General features: G+C 38.7%; 1 long non-coding RNA gene across 1 annotated transcript; it reads left to right on the top strand.

Moving 5' to 3' along the window:
* The first annotated feature begins 5999 nt into the window (after window positions 1-5999).
* Window positions 6000-18495, top strand: LOC311074902. The gene is made up of 3 exons (XR_014604389.1): window positions 6000-6143; window positions 13851-13928; window positions 18458-18495. It is a non-coding gene; the product is annotated as an uncharacterized lncRNA (long non-coding RNA).
* The last annotated feature ends 2299 nt before the right edge of the window (window positions 18496-20794 follow it).

Here is a 20794-nt window from a genome sequence, read left to right as displayed (position 1 = left end):
AAATGTCTATTTTTGGACAATTTAGTGAATTTCACATGAATGGTACATTTTCATTTGAATAATTTTCTTTTATTATTTATATTAATTCATTAAAGAAGGAAAATACCTTTACATTATATAACACTTGAATTAAAAAGCAAAATGTGTGTGTGTGTGTGTGTGTGTGGCAGTGCCTATTCTTAGATAATTCAGTACATTTACAAATAAAAGGTTTTTACATTGTTCATTTTTTTTAGCTTGATAGATATCCAAAAATCATATTAATCCATAAAAAAAATGAAGAAATGAAAAACATCTTTACATTTTACAGCCCATGAATTTAAAACAAAAATGACAAACATTAAAATGAATTTGATACAACTCTAAATTCTAATTGGAACTGATACAACTACATTCAGTTTCACATTGTCCCTCATTAACATGTTTTTTCCACATTTCTTTGTAGATCTCACATGTCCACTGATGACCACATGGACCTTTTTCCTGCCTGACATTTTCAATCATCACACGGTGCTATATATATTATAATTTATTTATGTATTATATTATATAGCATTGCTTGAATGCTGTAACAAGATGCTGAATTATAGCGTAATAATGAGACTGAATGACATTCTGCTATGACTTTTAATTACAGTTCACACATGAAAAACCAGCTAACTACGACCCAATAAAAAGCTCAAATCTCACTCGCTGCCTTTCACCCATCTGTCAGGCACGTACGTAATGCATTAGGGCATAACTCCATCTCCATAGCAGACAGTCGGAGCCCAGACTGAGCGCATAGACATCTTAATGTTTCCGAGAGCTTCCAGTCCCCCCGTAGAGTTTCCCCCTCCACACACCACTCAATCCACAGTTAAGATATCTTGTTAGTAGATAACAAGCGGTCTCTGCTGGGATTTCGATAGGCTCACTTTTATTTCACCAGAGGATGTCTTTCCGGGCTGCAAGAAGTGTGAAGGGAAAGAAAGCAGGGGAAAAAAATAAAAAAGGGCTTGCTGTCAATTATCTTCCCTCCACCAGGCTCCAGGAGAAAGAGAGCAGGTAATGTTGGGTCCTGAGCTGCGGGCTGTCCATCAAGGCCCGGCTCATGCCAGCTCTGCCAGGCCTGAAAAATGGATGGGAGCAGAGCGCAGCAAATGAAACTGAGTCACAGAGAAGGAGGGAGAAAAAAAAGAGCTGGTCCTTTTGACTTGTGTTAAAGGCGTCTGTGTCCACCGCTGTTCACTGGAGACACACTTGAACCTGCCACACATTTGTGCCTGCTTGTAATTGGTTGATAAATTCACTTACATTTATGTAGGTGATATTTAAAACCAGGGTTATTATAGTTAACCGAAACTAAAAAAAAAATACAAAAAATGCGGAAAAACGTAAACTTATTTTATTTCAGCTAGTTGCAACACTTCCCATTTTATTTAGTTGAACATTAAAAAAGTAAACACTACAAAAACACTTAACACTAAAATTTTAATGAAAACAGAAAATATATAAATAAAAAAGTAATTCAAAATATTAATAAAAACTATAATAGTTTCATAATTGAATGATACTAAAATAACACTTTTCAAAACATAAGTAGAAGCTCCTAACTCTAAGTATTCAGCCATTTTTGCCTGGATCGTTAAGTCTGTTATTATTTTTTTAAGCAGTCAGACTTGTAAGGACAAAGTTTGAGCATTGAATCCAAACGGCTAAATTGTAACTAATATGTGAATTCCAGTCAATTAACAAAACATAAAGACATCAGTTTTTTTATGTTTGTTTGTGTTTTGCTCATTGATACAGAGGTTCCCTATGTACATAATTACAATAATCTAATTCATATACTCATTTTAATATGAATAATAACTGCTGTGGATATTTACTGTTATTTATTGTTTTTCTTATGCAAGTTGGACACAGTTCTGTGAAGCTGTCAAAACAAGTCGCTCCAGAAGAGAATGATGAGCTGGTGAGGTTTGGAAGGAAACTTCTGGTAAGTGAAACCAAATATTCATTTGAATAGGTCTTTACTTTCATTATCACCAGATTCAAAATCAGGTAAAAGAATGTTGTATAGTTTGGGGTTGGTTAAATGAATGAATTATGATTCATAATTAATGATCATGGTAAATGCTCAATTGGACTCTTGATCAATCAATCAATCAAGTATATTTGTATAGCGCTTTTCACAATACAGATTGTATCAAAGCAGCTTCACAGTATTAAAATAAAATAATACAACAAAGTTTGTTTCTAGTGGAATTTATTGATTGATAGAATAAAATTAAATATCCCCAAAATATCCCCAAGTAATATGATGTGTCAAAAGTGATAAGACTTTTTAGACGTCGCCATCTTTGATATTACTTTGGTCATTGTCGCTAAGAATACAGGCTTGACTTCTGTTGCACGTTCATTCAGACTGTAATCAAGATGCTACTGTAAGTTGTGTGAACGCAACATTTCAAGACTTACTGTACACCTTTAAGTAAATTGTCAATCCCAAAAACTGACAGTGAGAATGTATAGCCAAAGTCCCTTTGAGGTAAGTCATTTCACTTGGCGGCCATCTTTGAAACGCCGCTATTTCAGTCATGCAAGTGCAGCTTCTATCTCTTTAAATGGGGAAACATCAAATTCTTCAAATCTGTTCACCAAGCTTATGATTAAATTTCATATTTGAAATCACCACTGACCACAACTGTCTCATAATTTTTCTTCCTAAATGCTCAAATAATGACAAAAAACTGCACTTTTCAGCCAATGTGCATGTGCAGTCATACGCACGTCTCAAAACACTGACTATTTCTGCACCACAACTTTAGCAAATGGCTCTTTTATTTAGAATGTGGAATTTAATCCTCTATAGGCTATTGTGCGTTGCACTTTCTCCTATTCATAAGTAATATTTGGGTGTGTTCACTCTTGGCATGTTTGGTTGGATTAAAACGAACCCTGGTGCAATTGCTCTGTTAGCGCGGTTCATTCGAATAAGTGTGAATGCTGATATCTGAACCCTGGTGTGCAATAAACCGACCGGTCTCAGTCCATTTCCAAGAGAACTCTGGTGCAGTTTGAATGAAATATGAACTCAACACGGACCAAAGACATGTAAACGAACCAAAAACGGGACGTGATATAACAAGATGAGACCCTAAAAAGGACAGAATGCTCACGCATACCTGTTTTTTCACAGTTCGGTATGGCATCAGAACCGCGTCTCCTCGCAGCAGATCTTCGTTTGTGTGTGTGACAGAGGGATTCCTGCTGCTGTTTTGACTCCTTTACACATTTTATAAGCTCTTCACGAGTTCTCAGCTGGTCAGAATATCATCATATGTAGGCTACGTACGCACATACAACGAGCGCATTTCGCCTGGAACACAGCATTGTTTTGGATGTTCGGTAAGTTCGGTCGCAAAATATACATAATAAAAGCCGACCAATCAGCTTGTAAACATATCCCTATGCCTTTAGGTTCGGTGTTATAAATGCCAATGTGAATGCTAAGCGGGCCAGGACTAAAAACAAACCAAACTACAAATGTGAACACACCGTAGTGCACCGTCTTTGAATATCTAAAGTCTTTGTTGTAATGGGGTGAAAAGTGTGGTTGAACTCCATGTCAGTTCTTCAATGGCATGTATTTGTTCTTGGTCATCTTAAATCATTTAAGGTCTGTGCATTTAATTTGTGGTCCATCTAAGTGGGTTTTGATAAATAATAAAAGATAAAAGATCAAGCAAATGCAGAGAGATGATCATTTTGGATCATTATGAAAAGAGATGCATGACACAAAAACTGCCTCGCATGCCTCTTTTCCTGTCAACATTCTAGACCCTATTTACATTTTGTAGTGCACATTCCAGGTCTTGAATGATTAATCAGTGCACGTACAATTTTCCAGGGTTTAAAGGAATATGAAGAGTTGTTTTCATCAAGCAATTTTGTCACGGCATCATGAAAAAAATGCTGGAATATAAAAATCAAACCTCTTTGATGGAAATCGCTAATGATGTTTGACTTGATATTTTCCCTGCTGCAATTTTTCCCATTTTTTTCTAATCTTTTCCTGGCCAATTATTATTCTGAAACAAATCCAGCAGTCCATCAGGTGCCAAATGACCGAAATGTGAACCCGATTCATTACTGATACAGCATCTAAAATTAAGCAAATGCTTATAGGCTTTATAATAAGAGGGCAACAGTGAACGCTTTGCTTTGTGCATGCTGGCTCCCGAGAGTACTGCAGTATCAATGCTGTACAAACCAATTAATTCATACGGAATCTCTCTGAGAATTTATGGACCAGGATGACTTCATCATTGCTTATAATTACTTTCATAGCCCTTGGGTTACTTCTAAATGAGCTAAAACCAGAGAAAATAAAGTAGTGTGTGTCAACCCGGGACAGGAAAGATGTACCGTCTTACACGGCTAAGCTGAGCAGGTCCGTACAGCGAGGTAGCATTAAAGCACTAATGCATGGATTTGGAAACTTTACGCTGCCCCTGTCAAAACCGAACCGGAGGTAATCAGTCTTGCCGGTGTCCAATCTTCATTGAGGTGTTTAATGTACGCTGCCGAGTCTATGTCGCGTGTTGGATCTTGTCAGTTGTGTGTAGGTTGAACATTGCATATGTTAGCAGGCATGCTATACCCAGACTTATTTTCCCGCCTGAGGGTCGGTTCCTCCGATTCTCAATATGCTGTGGAAGAACAGATTTGATTTAAAGACTTGCCTTTTAATTCATGAAGTGGAAAAAACATTGCCCCCGGGATAACAAAGGACATAGACCAAGGAACACAGTTTCCCTGCAAATTGAATGTCGTCTGCTTTAACACATCGCCTCAGTTCTCCTCTTCGACAAACTTTTAGCTTCTGGCTACGAAAAGACAATACAAACAAGATTACAAAAAGGAGCCAGTATTACAAAATCTGGCTTTGAATCCTCTGAGTTTGACACAGAACCTTTCCCCCAAGGTTCAGACGACACATCGACAGTGAAACAGAGCTTGTGGGTTAATTATTTCATCGAGCAGATGTTACACTTTCGTGCTCTGGGTTTTATATAATTCTTTTTTATCTCGCAAATCCCTGTAGTGTAATTACAGCGGTAAAACCATTTACTCATTAGCATAGTTATGTAATCTGAACTAATGAACTGTGCTGGAATCACATTGAAAGTGAGAGTGTATGCACTTCAGATGACTGCTGCGTGCTTCTAGTTTTGTAAGACATCATAGATGTTCACGTATTCCTGCAGAAACAGGCTGAATCATTAGCAGGTATATCTGTGTTAAAGAAACAGTTCACTCGCCAATGAAAATGTTCTCATGATTTACAGGTTGTAGTGATCATGTCTTCCGAGCAATATTTAAACTAGAGATGCATGAGATATTAGTATTGGTCATTCACTGATATTTGAGGGTTTGTTTTATGATCAATATAAGATATATATCAGCCAAATTGGGTATTTAACTGTGCTTGCTTATTTCATATATTTTTACATTTAGATTACTTTTGCCATCATCTAATGCTTCCATAAAGTTCTCTTTTTTTTTTTTTTTTTTTTTTATCTGACCAAATGCTGAGGATATTCAGAGATACATATAGAAATGTTGATGCTGCTGAATATTCCTGCAGCGCTGGGGGTTTCCAATGAATAGCTATTTCATGTGCAGAACATTTGCATGCATGAATATGGTGAATCTGTGTTTGTCTTAACTTCCAGAGACCTCCTGTGCTCATTTACCGCAATCCATCTCCAATCTCAGCTCCACGGGAATCTTTCAACACGACTCCAAAGGATTCCACGCTGTGAATATCCCCTGTCATTTCGTTCTACGTCCCGCAGCAGAACCGCGTTTCCATCATTGCAAGCCTCTCTCTGGGCACGTCAGAGTCTGGTTGATACAGGCGTGGAGAAAAGCAGTGGTCTGTAATTGTCGTGCTGTGCTTTTGACAGTCCTTAACACTCAAATGGACGACCCCCGTCTAGAATAAAGACCCGTGGCACTCACAGCATTGGTGTGTCACTGTCTGGCACCGTGATCAGCTGGGTGTCAGGTCTTGTCAGTGATCTGGCACTGGGGATAAGAACGCATGGACCGAGAAACCCAACACTATCCATGAGATCCCAGACACTATCATGGTGAGTTTTCCAAGCAGATTTAAACACAGGACACAAGTTGTGCAACCGATTGAGGCCATTGAGGTGAAGGATGAACAATAGTTTTTGTTGACAATAGTCAACATAAACCGTGTCACTTCCGTAATCTGATGCCCAGTGGCCCCAAAGGGTATTTGGACACATTTCGATGCTTAATAATATACACAAGAAATTTAATTAGATGTCAAAACGTAGCATCTGCAAAGGAATGCTTGAGCTTTTTTCAGAATGAACGAAACATGATTTTAATGATATATGTATTATGTTTCTCCTATTATATACATAGGGCCAGATTTACTAAACAGGGCAAATTAGTGTGGGAGCGCAATCCCATAAAAGCGCCGATGGGAGTGGAAAGTTCTGCGCGTGATCTACTGACGACGAGCAAATTAATGAACACAGACGCAGCCGTATAATTTCCATAATGGCCAATGCAATCTACCAAGAGCGCAAATTAGCGTCTGGTTTAAGACATGCTTTTTTTGGGTAAATAATGGTGTAAATACCAGTAAATTGACTAGCACAAACCTTAAATCACCTTCCATGGTTTCATTTAAATACTCTCCTCCCATAAATTTTGCATCTGGAAAGAAAAACTCCTACAAATGCATATGCAATAAGGTCAGCTGCAAAATTACCTTGTCCGCTCCTTTTCAGCGCTAATTTTTCACTGCGTGTCTTTATTAAATCCTGACAGTAATTTTTTAAATGCCAGAATGTCACTTGGTTTGGAAATGGTCTAAATACTGTTTTGTATTTAAGGGAAACAGAATATTAAAAAAAATATAGGGACTTGGTTTTACAAGTTGGTAAAATTTGTTAAGCAATTTTCACTTTGGAATAACATACACAGCTGAATCATGCACAATAAGAACAGGAATACATATTAAAGGATCTCCATGTAATTATTATTTTTTGACTGTACTAAAGCATAAAAACACCATAATATGCTTGCAGAGATGTAGGAAACATGCTAAGTTCATGTACTTGTTTCTCTGAAAGACAATACACCCAGTTATTCTACTTTGAAATGTGTGTTCCGTGACCTAATGTCTGTTTTTGTTTTGGTCTCTGTGATCCCGCCCACTGCAAATTTATCCAATAGTGTTTTGACACCCCGGGTTGCCAGTTGGCGGAAATCACAGGGATGGAAGCCAGCAAATGAACTGGGACAAAGATCGCAAATTATACCCAATCTAAAAAGCCTCGGCAATAAAAACAAATGCAAATGTGTACAATAGCAGATCAACTTATACTGTGAGCCTTGTCGCTATCTGTTGCGTGTCCTCAATCTGGCAACCTGTGTCGAGTTTGAGGGTGCGGGGAAAATACTCTCCAATTTTGAATTTGTACTGTAGAGTGCAGACCCAGTTCAACCACTAGCTGTCAATATTACATAGTGCAGCTTTAAGACTGTAAACTGGGTTCATTTTGATTTCACATTGGCCTACTTTGGTTTATTGGGGTTGTTGTTGGGTTTTTGACCTCCTGCATGTCAAACATAGTTGGGCATATATTTGCAATGTGTCCAATAATAAGTCTTGTATTCAAATTTCTAGTCCGTGCACGGCATGTTTATACACTCTCTGAGGTTTTGTGTTCCTTCTCTTACAGTAGTCGAAGCCGGCGGACTCCTATCTTCTGCATTAGTGCTGGGAACAGAGATAAGCTGCTCTAAAACGGAGAGAGAGATCGTCAGAGCTGGTCGTTGTTGTGAAAGATTAGGAACACCCATTCTCAGAGCTGGGCAAAGCTTTCATTTGTCCGCTGTGCTCGACTAGGCCCCTTTCTCCCACTTGCAATTTCAACATTTGAGAAAAGTTCTGATTATAGCTGCCCGGGGTTTTTCTTTATCTTTTTGTTTTTGCTGCATGGGAAGGGTGGGAAGAAAGGTCCTAATAATTGCAACTCGACAGCTTTAATTATGGCAGAACGTTTGGCAGAGAATTCATAACATGCCTTGGTCTTTTCCTTTTCAGGGTTTTGGCGCTAAACGCTCTGCAAACAATGGAAACGACGATTACGGTTTAATTGTTTTGCTGCGCGACCCGAGTGGGGAAGCATATTCAATAGCGATCCTCATTCCTTATATCCAAACATACAGCGCAAAATGCAATTTTAACCTGAATATAGAGAACTGAAATTCTGGTCAATTTGATGCTTTTTAACCTTGAATAATAATACGACCTGCATAATCATCTCACACTGCATTAGAAATCACAAGATGATGATATCGAAGCTTTCTCAGCTTTCACACCTGGTACTCCACAATTACTCAACATGAGTGCTGGATCTAAGCTTTATTCTCCCCAACAGACCATAATGTAATGTTTCGTCTCCACACCAGCTTAAGGGCCAGCAACAGCTGGTGAGATCACCTCACTCCATCTGCCAAATGATGTTGGCTATCGCCATCCCTGCCCACAAGACCTTGAGCATCATTCTGTCTTCCTCTGTTTACGTACATAATGGTATTAACGAGAACTTGGCGCCGTCTCAGATCAACAGTTTTGTCTGCCTCCCCAACAAAATACATTTAGCAAAGATGTCTGTCGGCTACCGTCCTTCTTGAATATAACTCTCAAATTAGTTTAGCCCCTGAACGTTACAGGTGATCTTGCTGGAACCAGTTAAAGGTTTTATTATTCGTTTAGCAGATTTAAAGGAATAGTTCACACGTCATTCGTGCTTGTTGCTTGAAGCTGAGCTGTAAGCTTGAATATGAGCAAACTTGATCACTATTTCAAAATGTTTTTAGTGAATTTGAACAACAAATTTCAGTCGTTTTGCAAACCTATTGTTTGACTTCAGAAGTCAAGGAAAGAGTGCATGGGCCATATGGGCTACTTTTATGGCACTATTTGCAGTGCAAACACACAATACATAATGCAACATCCTAAACAGTCTCTAAGTCTAAGAGAACAAACAGTCTTCTCTTTTTTTTCTTCTTTTTTTTTACATTTTAAATACATGGTTAGCATTGGTTTTGTTGCAATTTTTTTTAAATTATTTTATTATATTACTTATAATTTATAAGATATTGGTACAGGGACAGTCATGCTTTACTCCAAGACATCATAAACATCTATTAAGTTTTCTTAATTTAGCCATATTATATTCAAGTTTTACTCATCTAATTTTAGTTGAAGAAAATAACATTTTAGAGAAGGTTTTTTGCAATAATTTAAATGTTTGTTTAACTAAAATAATATGTGAAAACTTTTGCTGTAGTTACTATACATGTTTTAGTGTGTTATCATATTTTTGTCAACAGTACAGTTTTAATGAAAATGATAAATTATCCTTATTATGTATGTTTTTAGTCTTGTCTTCATGATTGATGGAATGAAAAAAAGATTAATTGAATAGATTAAGGGCCAGTTTATACAGAACGCGTTTTTGCTGTTAAAAATGCGAGATGCAGGGCAGTGGAACGGAAAAAAGTGCAAGGTCTAGAGATGTGTTTTTTAAAAGTTGAACATGAGCGCTGCTTTTTTAGAATGTCGTGTCGTGCGCGAGACGGTGCAAAAGACGCGAGTGCAATGGTTAATTACACCCGTCTAGCGTGTTTACATTGAAAAACAATGGAAAAGTAGCACAGTGAAATGGAAAAATGCGTTCTGTGTGAACATCCCTTAACACTGCCTGAAATGTTCCTTCTGTGATTCGAACCTACAACTTTTATGTTACAGGCCCCAAGATTTAACCATTAAGCCACATAACTGCAAGTATCCATTAAAGACTCAACACTTCAACGACCCCAGTTGAGTCTAATGAGTGATAACCATGACAATGCAAGTAATTAGAGAATGATGAGACATCAAAGACTTGCTTCAAAGGCTTTCGTGAGAGATTTGGAGGATGGCGCTCTGGGCGTTGGAGATGGATATCACACGGATGAGTCTCGCATCTGTCTCAGCTGTGCCAGCTGACGCAAGCCACGTTTCTCAGAATAACCCTGACAGCTCAGCTCCATCCTGACACGCGTGTCGCCACCGAGGAGGAGCAGCCGATGCGCAAACAATGTTTCTGATCCAACTAATTGTTTTAGACCAGTGCGCATGCTAAAGTTTGAACTTGCATTCTGTCAAACACTTTGATTTGAAGAACAGAAATATAACCGGAGTTCCCCTAGCATGGCGCCCCAACCTGTCCAGCATAAACATGCGTGAAATCTTTCCATTTGACCCTTCAAGGCCGTGTTCCACTAGACCTGTCATATGAAAGACTCCTCAAATATTCCCTTGTCGGAAAGGGTTGTCTTATCGGTGCAGAGGCTATTCCATAGTTCATGGGCCGTGTGACACTGTGTCTAAGGTTCTCATTTTCCTCTCACTTAAAACACCGCAGCAGTGATGTCCCTTGTGGGCTCAGTCATGGGAAAGCTGTCTGCTCCGAGGGCAGGGTCGACACTCCTTCAGACCACGACTGCCAGAGCGCTGTAGGGAAATGGCAAGCCAGACGCGTGGCGGACTGAATACGCAATGAGGATGGCTGTGAGAAAGACATATATGTCAGATATTTCATGATGTTAAAAACAAGCCATCTGAATTTGACTGATTACGCCAGTGTTTTAGTCGACTGGACGTGACGAGATTTACTTAAGACCAAAAAATCCCTTTAGTCATTTGCGTAAGGAAAGTGGAATTAACGCTTAGTCCTGACAAGATTGAAAAGCGCAGCTCTCAAGAGAGAGCATGACGTATGTCTGAAGTTGTGAGGAAAAGTAAGAACCCAGAGAGAAATGTCATTGCTCAAATGTTGCTCAGGAGTTCACTGAAGTATAGACTCTTAGGCCTTGTTTACACCTGGTGTTAAGATGCGTTTTGGTCGATCGGATCAGACGAGGCAGACACATACCCGCTAACACCTGGTGTTTAAATCCGTCTCTTTTGTTCTGTTCATCATATAAAGCGATCGAGTCTCTAAACCGCTCAATTCATATGGATTAGTTTTACGATCTCTTTATGAACTTTTTGAAGTGTCAAAGTGGTAGTTGTGTAGCTGTCAGTGGAGGGACAGAAAGCTCTCAGATTTCACCAAAAAGATCTTCATTTGTGTTTCGAAGATTAACAAAAGTCTTACGGGTTTGGAACGACAGAATTTTCATTTTTGGGTGAACTATCCCTTTAACAACTGGTAGTTTAGTTCAGTTCTGAACACACTACTTAGAATTTTTTGTAAATTCCGTTGTCACTACCTGCATTTTTCAGGCGTTAATTCTGTTTGTAGAATGTGGTTGCCACTCCCGTAATTTACTGAACTGTGTGTGTCCAGAACGGGATTAAACACTAAAAGGTTGATTGGCAACTGAATTTAGCTGTAGTGTGTATGTGGCCTACCCTAGAAATCCAGAGTTCTCGCGAGAGCACAAGTTGAATCTGCTCAGCGAGTTACTCTGGCGTCGAGTAATGATGCTCATTAAATATGCCCTTGTATCCGAGCTGCACCAATCACATCGGGTTATCTGATATAGGCGGGCCAGAGGCGAGATGACGACAGCGCTGTGACGTCAAAGTCATTAGTAAACATTGCAAGATGGCTATGGATGAACACCAGTTGTTTGAAACGGCTTTGGCCGCTACAATGAACGAGTTAGACTTGGCTTTTTATCTAAATAGGAACAGAAGGTGGCGCTCAAATCCTTCCTATGCAAGAAGGACGTTTTTGCTGTTTTGCCGACCGGATACGGCAAGAGTCTAATGGCGCTTTTCCACTACACAGTACCAGCTCGCCTCGGCTCGGCTCGACTCGACTCGACTCGGCTCTGTTTGGTTTTCCACTGTGTAAAAGTTGTACCTGTACCTGCTTCCAGGTACTTTTTTTCGTACCACCTCCGGCGAGGTTCTAAGCGAGCTGAGGCGATACTAAAATGTGACGTGAAATCACGGCAGACTGCTGATTGGTCAGAGAGAATCGTCACTATTCACTGCGTCATCATTGCACGCGCCAGACACAGTATCCTGAATAAAAAACAGCAAAAACAAAAACAAAAACATCCAAAAACAGCATACACTCGATTTCCTCCATTGTCCTGTGTGTGTGGGTAGCGGGTGTGTCTCGCGTAAAAGATTAAGTCACGGCAGTTTCCTGCGGCGTCGCTATGACGACCCGGTACTATTGTGGAGGTATTATCTGCAATGGAAAACGGAGCGAAAAGCGAGCCGAGCCGAGCTGAGTCGAGGCGAGTCGAGCCGGTACTGGTAATGGAAAAGCGCCATAATCTACCAGTTAGCTCTGCTGGTAGCTAAGCGTATGGGGCTTGTTGTGATTGGTCGTAGTGTTATCCAATTGCGTGCAGTGAGATTTTCAAATGCATGCTTGGTGCCGCCCCTCGAGCTGGCCGATTTTCATTAGTCGATGCCAGACCATTAATCTTTCAGATTTGGTTCTGGATTTCCAGGCTATATGTGGTCATTATGTTGCCCTTATTCATTGTGGTATCTGAAATAATTAATTAATTATGGGGTCTGCATGCTCAGAATCCAGTGTGACCTGCACGCTGTCAGAGCACAAATCAGCTTTCTTTGCCACCAAAAGACCTGCCCAACTTTTGTGTCAGGAGGATCTCAATCATTGAAAGTGAATCTGAAAGCATTTTTGCCTCTAGTTACCATGGCAACATCAGAGCCAAAACCTTTCTGTTTTCAGCTGACATAAAAATCAATGTGAAAAGTTGCTTGTTTCACTCTTACTTACCTGACAGTGCATCATACCATGGCCTCCATAAATAGTTCTTTTCATTTAGAGCTGGTGGAATGAAGGGGAACAGAAAGAACGTCTGGAACTCCTAAATCCAGTGCTGCACATGACAGATCTCCAGCCTTAAGTATTTATCACCCCAAATACCGATATGCAGTGATTTCAACAAATATGTCTTTGTCATACATGACATCCCACATTGCCAGTGTGGTAAAATTCCAGCAAACTACATCACGGATTCCCCTCTTTCAGACGCCTTTACTCTTTAATCACGCACTGTACTGATTTTTATATATAAATTTCCCCTCCCTCTTTATATTTCCCCATCTTTTCCCCACGTTAATAGCCTTTAACATAGTACAGTGCTGCCCTGGTAACAAAGAGAGGCTTCCTCAAGCCATTAATCATGATGACAAGTCCTTTGTTGTCAGTTAGCAGCTGTGCGCGGAGGAACATTACTCTTCTATTCTGGCCTGCGGTGCCGAGTCGGCCCGCTCTGCTCCTCTTTTCATGAGGAATCGGAAACTGGAGGGTCCAACCCCTGCTCGCTTATCAGCTGCTAATTGAACTCCCAGCTGTTAAGAAAATGGTCCCTGTGTGTATTTTCAGCCGAGTTTTGGCAGATATTGCAGCCTGGAGTGAACTCGGGAATGTCTGCCAGCCGCGCTAGTTTCTAAAGGTTAATAATTTGTTTTTGATGAAGGATGATGGCAAACTTTGAGTTGCGTGCTACAGTATTTTAAATGACCGGCCCTCTGAGAATTCCCTGCATGTCAACATCTCAACTTCATTTTTAGCTCTGGGGCTGTTTAGATATGCTAGCGCGAACCTATTCACAGCGATAGTTATAGCTGTAGGCACTCGGAAACGTTGGCATGTGAAACTGCTGTTTTATTTACTCGCCTGTTGGCTGGTAACTTGTAATATTTGTTGCAAACATTACAATTTTTAATTGTCAATTGTTGTATCTGTTTTTCCTCCTTCCAGAATTCCATGTAGTGACACATTTGTGGGATATCCCTTTGTATTAAACCATCAAAAAGACATATGAGGAACAAAAAGAAGGTATGAAAGTGGGTTTTATGTCCTAAATTATATTTATATTATACATTACTGTTCAAAAATTTGGGGTCAGTACAATTTTTCTTTTAAAATTATTAATACTTTTATTCAGCAAGGATGCATTAAATTGATAAAAAGTGACAGTAAAGACATTTATAATGTTTCAAAATATTCCCATTTCTTTTGAACTTTCTATTCATCATAGAATCCTGAAAAAAAGTATTACGGTTTCCACAAAACAAAAATAAATGTTTTCAACATTGACAATAATAAATAATAAAACAATTTTAACAACAAAACAGCATATTAGAATAATTTCTGAAGGATCATGTGACACTGAAGACTGGAGTAATGATGCTGAAAATGTAGCTTTGCATCACAGTAATAAATTACTGTTATTTTAAATTGAAATAATATTTCACAATATTACTGTTTTTACCTGTTTATGATCAAATAAATGCAGCCTTGATGAGCATAATAAACATTTAAAAAAATCTGACCACTTCTAAACTTTTAAACAGTGAACATACAGTATACAGTAAATATATATATATATATATATATATATATATATATATATTTTTTTTTTTTTTTTTTTTGTGTGCATATTTTAAAAACATATTTAAAAACAACTTTTATGGTGCTTTTGTCACTTTTGCTGCCTGGTTGTAAAAAATAAGTATTCACTTTCATTGTTTGGAAAAGAGAAGAAAAAAGAAAAAAAATCATACATATTTGACAAGAGGGTGAATAAATAATTATTATGATTTTCTTTGCCCAATTGTTGTTGTTGTTGTTGTTTTTTTGTAACTTTTGTGAAGTAAAGGAATGACTTTATGGATTCAAGAATATGGTAATTTCATGATTGGTCAGGAATATTTTTGAATTGTAATTTTTCTCCATTCACCTGTCATTGGCGGGGTAGGTTATAGACGACCGCCTTACAGTGTTTTAAGCAAATTCTAGCTATAGTTGCAGACATTGAACTCAAATTGACCGCCAAGTTTTTCACCACTCAAAAGTGCTACACTTTAATTGGCCGTGACATGTGGTTAAGCGCTCCAGGTTTCCTCTCTATCCACCTTCCAACAGACATGAAAAATTACCCATAATGCGCAACAAAGCAACAAACCCAGCACAGATATGTATAAACATGACTCATATTGGAGTTGTTTTTGTCCTAACCACTGTTGTTGTGTAGATTAGGGTCTGTGAAAAGCACCGTGCGGTATTAGCCTGCTACGCGCTAACTGCTGTCGCACTGCCAAAAGCCTGGAGTCAATCCGTGTCTCTGGAGCTGCGTTTGGATCCGGGCGCCTCCAGATGAACTTTCCCTCACCCTGCCTCCCACAACCGCTGTGACTGCCACTAGCTCGCTTACAGGCCTCCTCTGAAAGTGACAAAAAGCCTCTGCTGTGGTGACGGGCCTTGTTCTGTCTCTCTCCTTGTCCACCCCCATTTCCCATTCCCACTGTATTTCTCACAAGAATGGGAAGCGTAAAAGTGTGTGTGAGTTTAAGACAGCGAAGAGAATGAGAGAGAGCAGGGTGTCTCTGTCAGCTCAGCAGAAATCCCTCCCTAATGAAGTCCTTCCTGTCACCTATAGCGTCTGTTTACTTTGTTCTTCCATTATTTTGCATAATATATGTGCATATAGGCTTGTTTGAGCGTGCGTCTTTGAGTCTCAGACTCTCAGCTCCAGCCATATGTGACTGAGATAACAAGTTCCTCAAATTAATGATGCTGCCGTAAACATATTTTTGGAGCCATGCTAAGTTCATTACATATAGGCTGTGTGTTTAAGTGTTTGGCTTCCTGAATATCACATTCTAGTGAAGGGATAGTTCACCCAAGAATGAAAATTTCGTCATAATTTACTCACCCTAAAGTTATTTCAAACCTGTATGAGTTTATTTCTTCTGTTAAACACAAAAGAAGATATTTTAAAGAATGTTGGTAATCAAACAGTTTACGGTAGCCATTGACTTCCATAGTAGGATGAAAAATACAATGGAAGTCAATGGCTACCATCAACTGTCTGGTTACCAACATTCTTCAAAATATCTTCTTTTGTGTTCAACAGAAGAAAGAAACGCATACAGGTTTGGAACAACATGATGGTAATTAAATAATGACACAATTTTCATTTTTATGTTATCTATCCTTTTAAGAAAGTTTTGTGAATTTTTAGATTGGTGCTTGGTCCAGTTTCTGTACCCTAGGAGGTAATCCTGCGGTTGCCCCTGGTGGCTATGGGCATGAATGACACCTTTCTTTGAAGAAGGGATCCTAGTCATATCCCAGATTGAAATGTCATAGAGACTCGAATGGCTAAGAAACCCACTAGAACACTCAAGCAACTGCATAGAAATACAATGAAAACCATTTAGAACACCATAGGCAACAACATCTGGCAACTGACCACAACACTTTAGCATTTCTTGTTGGCAGCTTTTGCTCGGGCAAGCCACTGACATTTACTGTGTGAAAATGTAGTTGTGAAAGCTACAGCTGCTAACTACATGGGCAACAACAAGTGACTAATTACTTCAGACAACAAAAACATCATGCCTCCCTTTCTGCTTAAATAGCTTTACTCATTATTGAAGAGTCCACATGTTTAAGATCCTCTCAGGGTCTTTAGAGAGCCGCAATCAATAGGAAACAAGTCGGATAACCTCCAATACACCCTCAAATGTCTGAAACATGAGCTGTGCTAACATGTTGATGCTTCTGATATCTCTGATCCAGGAAGTAAAGGTTCAAAGTGCCTGAGGCCAAAATGAAAGTAGATTTTCTGTTAAAATGTGAATGGTGTTTAGCGATAGAAATGCGCTACCACAATGCTAGGGTGTTGTGGGTGGTTTTCAAAGCATTGCTAAGGAGTTTCTATGGTGTTTTGAATTTGAACCCTTTTGGGAATGTTGCAAATTGCTATGCTGTTGCTAGGGTTTTTGGCGGGTTGCCAGGTGGTTTTGAAACCCCATCCCCAAATCTCTCCGATAGTCTGGCCAATAGATATGGCTTGTGTCCTTCAATGAAATGTAGCTAAATGAACAATAACACATCCAATTTACTTGGCAGCCGAGGTAACTCTATCGCCCCCTTGCTGAGGTTTTTTATCACAACAGCAGCACAACACTTCAAGGAGAATGTGAGCTTGCAGTGCATTGGTCAAGCATTCTCGTTTGAGTGGGTAAAGTAGATATCTGGCCTTAGGGTTAAAGGGTTGTTCAGGTTTGGTCAGTAATATTTAGTAATATTAGTATTATCAGAATTTTATTTTGTCATGCTGGTTGAAAGTCTCTTCACATCCTGATAGCAATCACTGTTAAGTGGTCTAAATGTGTTTATATGTACAGTTTATTTATATATATATATATATATATATATATATATATATATATATCACATCTGTGGAAGGTGTAGGACCATAAAATGTTCATCCAATCATTGTATTCATTCCGATACGATCTCCTACCGGCCTGTCAGCGTATGTATTTCCCAACGCTATCTCACGACCAATTCGTACGAGTGATTAAAAGGTGGCTAATTCGTATGAATTCGTATGATTTGTCTAAACCCACGTGATGGTTAGGTTTAGGGGTGGGGTCAGGGGTAGGTCATTTGTACGAATTCATACGAATTGGGCAAGTCGTAAAATATGTACGATTTAGCAAAAATCATACTAATTCGTACGAGTGATGTCATATGAGTTCGTACGAATTAGCCACCTCGTAAAAACATCATCAGCGCGTTTCATGGTATGAGTTAGACAGACGTCAGTCACTGAGCACCGCAACTGAAACAGCAGCCGCCTTTTACAGTTCCTCCAGAACCAAAACAACAAACTTAGCATCACGCCATAACTACCGTAATTTAGAGTAATTTGGAGATGGAAACCCGTGACGTTTTACTCTGAGCGGTTTGTGACTCTAATTTATGCGTTTCAATGGCAACACTATCAGCGCCGAAATTAATCTTCAGCAGTCAGGTGGTAAAGATCAGTGCTCTTTAAGTTGTTTATGTTCATTATTATAATAATGTTATGTGCTTTGAGTCGTGAGGTAGTCATGACGCTTTTGTTTGCTCCCTTGCTGTATGCGTTCATGTATTTTGAAGGAGGCGTGGCTTTGGAGACGCTCTGAAAGGAGGGTGGGATCTTATGCTTTCAAAGCTAGCTTGTTATTGCTAGTCTCTCTGAAAATGACCTACCCTACCTTTAACACTCCTTAGCATGTGTCACTAATTCAGTGAGAGCAGCACATGGCGCTCCCAATGGTGCTCCATCTAAAAGTTTCCCAGTTGATTGAATCAGTATAACTAGTTAAAGTAAAAGTGTGATTCTGTCCTAAAAAAGCTAATTGAAACTGTCTTTCTTAACCTGGATGAATGGATATGAAACCCGACTGTCATCTCAGAGTGATTAATCATAATTAGGAAGCCATTTAGTGGTCATACTTCATAGCAAGATGTCATGTCTCTGCCTCTGATAAAGTGATAATTAACCCCTAATCATCTTCTTTCTCGAGGTGCATCACCTTTATGATGACGAATATGGAAACTGGACAATTTGGAAACTGGACAATTTGGAATTGCATCCAAAACAAATCAAACAACTGAAGGTAAGAGAAGCGCCAGTATCATGAAAGCCATTTCCAATATATATCAACTGAATGAAGAAAATGTACTTTGAACCTTTTTTTTTCTTTTTTAATTTAAAAATATTTCTAGGGTGACAGTATTAAACTTTATTAAACACACGCACTCCCACACGAGGGATTTAAATGAATCTTTGAATGTTTTTTAACCATTCATTTACATAAACTGTCTGAACGAACTGATTCACTACAAAGATTTATGACTCACTAAAAATAATCAGAGTTTGCAATGCTATATACAGCGTGTGTTTGATTATTTCCTTCATTCAAAAAGTTGCTTGTTATTGGAAAAAGCTACTGTTTTTGAGTTGCGGTCATTCTATAAAATACTAACATTTGCTAAAGTAAGTTTTTACTCCTTTTTGACTCTTAGTGGGTTTTAATTTTGCACCTTGCCTGAAAGTCTTCGACTGAATATGATTTGATAGACTTTATTAATCCCACACTGGGGACATTTCTGTGTTACAGCAGCTCAAAAATAAAAATAAACGAATCTTTATTAATATACTGGGAATATTAAGTTCCCAGTTGTGTGAGTTAAATCCACGAGGGCAACGGTGCTAGCAGACGAGCACACATGACTACACCGTATTTACAGTTTGTAAGGATTCTTCCCGAGTGCAGTGTCACGTTCAATAGAGCCGGGAGCTAATTTTCACAGTCTATGAGGAGGACGGCTACATTAATCACTACTTTGAATTTTGAATCCTGGCACTTTCACGCAAGGCGGCTTTCCATGCCTTTGAGGGAGATAAGGCAATCTTTCACCATCTCTAATAGAATGAAAAAAGAGATAGGATGAAGCAGATCGAAAATGAGGGTGAGGGTGGATGAGGAGTTTGTCCACCCTTGATTTGATCCAATCAGGCTAGTGGACCATTAATTTACAAAATGGCTAACAATGTGTATTACTCATAAAAGCAACCTTAAGTGCTTGGATGGACTCGCCGAATAAAGACTCTATGCAAATGTGCAAAACAATGAGATAAAAATAAATGAAATAATAGAAAATCTCTGAACTCAGAGAGATAAGCACTTTATGACTTTCCCACCGACGGCTTAGGCGGAAAGAGAGACTCATTGGCTGTGATGTGTTTTCTCAATTCAACAACAAAAGATTCTCTTTATAACTGAAACGTACAGTGAAAACACTCATTAATATGCATCAAAGAGAAAACGTAATAAAGGCACAGACTTCATCTTATTAGGATCATATGAACTGGCCTTCAGCAAACAGTTTAGATGGTGATTCTTCAATGAGGGGAACTTTTAGGTTTTTGTTTTAAACAATTTTTGCTTTTGAAAGATAGATTATAATGTTTTGTTTTGTGTCTCTTTAATACCTTTTCCTGAATGCCAGAATTACTCAGAAAAGTGTTAAACCAGCCATTGTTTTGTCATGATCTTGATTTAAAAGTTGACTTCTCTTGTTTCTTCTTGGTCTGCGGATAACGAAAGCCATTCCTAAGCACTATATATATATATATATATATATATATATATATATATATATATATATATATATATATAATGCTGTATTCATTGACAGACATAATCAGTGGCCTTTAACTTTGCACTTTTTTCTAAGAACTTTATGTACAGTTTTGCATAGAAAATATCTATAAAGATTTACTGTCACAAATAATAAGAAAAATTCAAGGCTGGTTAGAATTCATAACTTCTGTTAAATGTTTTAACACAGATGAAACATACTTTGAAGAAGTTTTGTTTTTCAAGATCTCAAGAAGTCAGAAATGAAAGAATCCCTGGTAGCCCATTAATGAGAAACAAAGACTGTCTAGAGTCTAGACTTTGCTTTTGTGATTATGATTAATTTCTGACTGAATAAGCAAAGTCCTCTCGCTATGGTTAAAGAGCTGAAGACAACGTAATAAGATCAGCGGGTGGTAACCTGTCATGGTCGTCTACACACTTCACGCTTGGCCTATAATGTGAGATGCTAGAGGTGTGTGATTTGTGCAGAGGGCTTAACTTTGAATGTCACATTGATCAGACTTGCTGATTCGGCTGTCAGGAATGTAATTAATGTCGTTTTAGATGTTCTCAAACTGTCATCGTGATAAGAGCTACAGATGTTCTGCATTGGATCTGTGACACACAGTGTATTTTTACCACACTCACGTTGGCATTTTTATTTTTAATGGGCAGTTGACAGTCATATTAGCATATTACTTTCTGCACATTGAT

Source organism: Abramis brama (assembly GCF_963993115.1).
Source record: "Abramis brama genome assembly, chromosome: 23".
Lineage (NCBI taxonomy): Eukaryota > Metazoa > Chordata > Actinopteri > Cypriniformes > Leuciscidae > Abramis > Abramis brama.
This window is presented reverse-complemented; position numbering and strand designations above follow the sequence as displayed.